Consider the following 5,220-nt stretch of genomic DNA (forward strand, 5'->3'; position numbering starts at 1 on the left):
TAAAGAGGCTACCCCCACCTCAGGGGCGTGTAGCTCTCACATAATCTCCATGCCCTCCTCTTCCACAGGCTCAGGATGTATATAAAGTAAGCACTCTGGCTTCCTGCTGAGTCACTTAGCCAAACCTCTAGACTCCCCAAGTTGACACAATATGTCAACCATAACAATTTGCATCTGCTCTTGAATGTTTCTAGCTCAGTATTACTGCTCAGAGTAGTCACTGACAGTTACATAGTGTGTCCTGTGTGCGAGGTGCTATGTAAGCATTCTTCATGTGTTGACTTATTTACTGCTTATGAAAAGCTTGTGAGGTGAGTACTACCATCCTCTTCATTTTTTTTTCTGGTATGGGGAATCGAACTCACGACCTTGCACTTGCCAGGCAGGCACTGTGCCACTGAGCTAAATCCCCAGCCCTCATCCTCCTCCTTTTACAGACAAGGAAACTGGTAAAGAGGAGTCACTGGGAGGATGTGGAGCTTTTATTGAAATGCTGGCTTGCTGAGGATCTCTGTCTCTGCCTCTCTGTCTCTCTCTGTCTCTGTCTTTGTCTCTGTCTCTGTCTCTCTTTTGGGCCCTCCCACACAGATGCAGATTAAAAACACCCTAGAACTTTAGCTTTTAATCACTAGATGCAGATTAGAAAGATCCTTAGCTAATTTTTACCAAGGTTATTAATAATTATTTTGCTAATCACTTCTATTTCTTGAGCATTAGTTTTATTAAAGACACTTTGATACATAGTAAGTAAAAGCTGATATGAACACTGTTTAGTTTCTAGGCAGAAGGAGTATTATATATGTACTACATATGAGAATATTGTATATGTACTACATAATTGATCCAATACAGTTATTTTTATCCAATTTCACAAGTGAGGAAACTTAAGACTTAAGGTTTAAGTATCTTCCAGCAAGTGGCAGACTCCTTCTGAACTGAGGTCTGTCTTCAGGACCTAGGGCTTGGCCAGCGGCTCATACCTACCTAGCTGTTGGGAATGTGGGTTTGCCAGTGGTCTCTGCTGTATCTTGCAGATCTTTTTTCCTACTAGCAGGATCTCTCAGGAATAAAACAACTCTTTGCCTGAAGTCCAAAATGGGATAAAAAAGCCAGTATCTCCTTTCAGCTGTGCGAGCCCAGCACTTCTGGAGAGTTACAACTCACCCCAGACTGCATGTATTATTCTGGTAGCTTGTTCCAAACGCAGGCCACAGAGACTAAATAGTTTGCTTCGTGAAATATGGGATGGCTCGAAGGATTGCTTGGTTTTCTAATGTGGAGGTAGAGAATGCCAGTAATAACTTCCCATGTTTCCATTAAGATATATCATTAGTGCTTGCATTCATGTAGTTGAATCCATACATTTATAGGAAATTATAGTAATTTTCTTCATCCCAGAATTCAAAAGTTTCCAAGTAGAGAAGCAAATTGACTTTCATGTAATTTTCTTTGCTCCCTTATGCCAGGGAGGCTTTTACTACATGTGGTTTTCTGAGTGTAGCTCAGAGGCAAATGCGTCTTTCACTTTAAATAGTATGAAACATCTGGAAGTCAGTTGTTATCTGTTAAATTAATAGTTCATGGAATTTCTGTTTTGTAGAGATTTTCCTAAATTCAGGGTGGAATGAAAGCCCTTTTCCCTGGTGGAGAACACTTTTCCTGTTTGGCTGAGATTGGTTTTGCGTTCGGTTAATTAGCTGAGTCTCATTCTATTTTATTTGAAGTTGTCCGTTCTGTTTCAGTGAGTGTTTCTTACAGAGAGATGATGCAGGCAACAATGAGTTATTAGCTTATCTCACAGACGGTTGTTCCAGTTAGCACACTGCTGGGCAGAAGCGAGCTGAGATGATGAGATGCTTGCTAGGAGCACTGGTCACATGGCAAAAGGAGGACCGTGTCCCCTCTAGCATCCTCCATTCTCAGCAAGAGCTTCAACATGTAGAATTGAAACTAATGGCAAAAATGAAATTCTCTATTAAACGCTTTCTGTACTAGACACTGTCAAACAGTTTTGTGGAAAATTTTTTTTCACTAAAGACTCTCAAGCTCAAGCATCCATTCCCACAAAACTCTTCTTTTTTGTTCTAAACAGAGTCCTGTTTTCCAGATGGGGATCTGTCTTGCACAGAACAACACTGCAAAACTTTCATCCTAAACATTTTTGAGGATGTGGAAGAGCCAAAGATAGCGCAAAACAAGCACTTACTTAATGTCAATTGCTTTTGGAGACAGACAGAGTTGTTTTAGTTTTGCTCTGTTGTCTTACTTATATCACCCAAAGCCTATCTAATTTTAAAAAATTATATTTGGTGCTGCTAAGTAACATTTTTCTGTATTGTACAATTTTGTCTCACATTTCTCTTTCATTCATTTTTAGTGGCTATTTAACTTATCACTGTTCATATCTTTTTTGTTTTGATTTTGTTAACTGCCATCGAAAAGCACTTTGGCTATAGCTTTCTGTAAGTGATTAATAATAAATAAGCAAGCAAATAAATAGTAATGACCATGGATGGTCAAGAGTAGCTGGGTTGATTCTACTACCGTGCCTCTGTGTACTTAACTTTAGCATTAATGTTTACTTTTTAACGTAAAAAGACTAATTTACATAGCAGAATGCCGATGAATCAATTTGTTACAGAAAATTTAACTGCTATGACTAGTGTCATCCCTCTGGTAGAATTCTCCTTACTATTATCAAACACCTTGGACTCCAGCTCAATAATCAGAAAGTTGTTTCCTGGGAAGGATCTTGCAGACCAAAATCAAGTTAAATTTATCTAAGAGATATTTTTATTGCTTTGTATTCTCTCACACAGATCCGCTGGGATTCTCAATGTACCAATGGGTTGTACTTTAAATGTTAACCTATGATCTTTTGTTTAGCGTTTGTATATTTTTCCTAGGAGGAATGTTACTATGGTGAGTAAATTCCCAGGCAGTTCGATAAAAGCTTGTTTGAGCTGTAATATGGGGAAAACAATGTACGGTTAAACAAAAACAGGTAGGAAATGGTTGCTATGTCAAAACTAATAATCATGTCAAATGAAAAATAGTCTCTAAAGTATTCACAGAAAGTTTCCCAATTTCAATTTCTCTTCTGTTTTGCTGGCCTTCAGCTGTCCTTGACACTTTTCTTACATCCTCAGGGGCCACTGGGCATGTCTATAAAGTGGCATTTCTGCAATTATTATCTTCCTTTTCCTGTCTTTTCATTAGAGGAATCCTGTGTAATCTATGATTTGATAACCTAATGGGGTTTTGAAAAGGAAAAGCTCTTACAGGCTATAATTATGAGCAAGACGCAAGGGAAAGAGCTTAGAAGACCGATTCCAAGATGCACTTCTGATAAGGACATTTTATAGACAGGAGAATGGTTAGCTGGTCTTTGTGGACCTTAGCACTAATGTTTCTTAACAGTTACAGAAAATCCAGGGGAGGGTGGATTACTAGAATAAGTCCTAAACTCATTAACCTCAACACAAAGTGCTTATGCATTTTATTAACAAGTCTAATTCTTCCCAGAGGGAGTTCTTGAAAAACATTACAAAATAGAGTCTATCCCATACAAGCTTTTGGACAATTTTTCTTCTACAGAGGTAATGAGGTTTTGTGTCTATGAACAACTCTGACTTGGAGTATGCATATAAGTTTACCCTTGCTAAAGAACTCAAACTTACTCTTTGAGATCACAGATGTGTGTGCTTGTGAGGCTAGAACAGAATGAATGTGTGTGTCCTCGTGCATGTGCATGTGTGTGGCATGCTTGTACACACACACTCATGTACTCTACCCTGTCGGTCTATGGATCTGAGGTCAGAAAAACTGTGCCCTTGAGCACAGTGATAATTTATGATGGAGTAGATTTGGCAGAAACATGTTGAGACAGAACAAGGAAGAGGGCAAGTGCTAACAACATTCTATTTCAAGCCAGTAAGGGCTAGTTCAAAACATGATGACCTAACAGACCAGTGTGGGTAAATCGATTTTGCCTTAGTGAAATGACACCCCCACATGGTGAACAACAGCAGATTAATGAGAAAGGTTATATAATATGGATATTGATGCCATGAATCTGGTTTGTTTTAGAAGCAGATCCCTTTTGTACTATTTATTCTGCTGAACTACACTCAATGTCATTTTAATAATTGTAACATCCTGCTTTGCATGGAACCTTAAATTGTATCATATAATGTTTGACAAAAATAAAACTTTCAGGAATGTAGACCCCAGAGGTTGACATGAGATTACTACATACACTTACGTAGGGCAGCGATCTTGATGAATGTTTCTGTCCAGTAGCCAGCCAGAGACCATCGTTATTGTGGGGTGAACCTATTGGATAAAGGAGAAAACGTGTTTTGCAGTTCTTTTTAATCTGTTAAAGAGTAATCAGTGTATGATATTGTCCCAAGTCACAGTCCTTTGGTAAATGAGTGAATGAACCCAAGAATGATCAATGAATTTATCATTGGTCACCATTTGAGAGCTGAGTATCCTAGGTTACAAGTGTGGTCCAATTGCCATTATTTTTTATTAGTTCATTGAAAAGAAAGGTGTAAGCTTATATCGTTTGATCAATTTTTCATGCATATATTTGTAATATGAGCAATTACTTTGAAGATAATATGCAATGTACTAACCATTGTTACTCTCCTACTATCTTGTTTTGAAATTTTATACCATTGTTTTTGTTTATTTTTCTTTTCTTTAAAATAAAAAATATGCATTTATCTTATCTTTTAAAACTATGCCTTTGGTACTGTATCATTTCACAATTATATTAAAATTTTTTCTTTTTAACATACACTAAAAAATTTTACTTCCCCTTTTCCTCTCTCTCTTTTTCTTTTCTCTCTCTCTGTTTCTTTCTTTCTTTCTTTCTTTCTTTCTTTCTTTCTTTCTTTCTTTCTTTCTTTCTTTCCTTTCTTTCTTCCTCTCTTTCTCTCTTCATCTTTCTGTGGCACTGGGATTGAACCTAAGGCCTTACACATGCTAGGCAATCATTCTATCACTAAGGTACCTCTCCAGTCCCTTTTTAATTTTTGAGATAGGATCTTACTAAATTGTGTAGGCTGACTGCCCACTTTGTGATGATCCTACCTCAACCTCCTGACTAGCTGGGAGTACAGTTGTGTGTTATCATGTCCAGCTGGCTCCTTTCCTCCTCTCCCCTCCTTTCCCCTCCCCTCTCATCTCTCTCTTCTCCCTCCCCTCTGT

The sequence above is a fragment of the Chinchilla lanigera genome, unplaced genomic scaffold (assembly GCF_000276665.1).
Source record: "Chinchilla lanigera isolate Chin_1 unplaced genomic scaffold, ChiLan1.0 scaffold00016, whole genome shotgun sequence".
NCBI classification, from domain to species: Eukaryota; Metazoa; Chordata; class Mammalia; order Rodentia; family Chinchillidae; genus Chinchilla; species Chinchilla lanigera.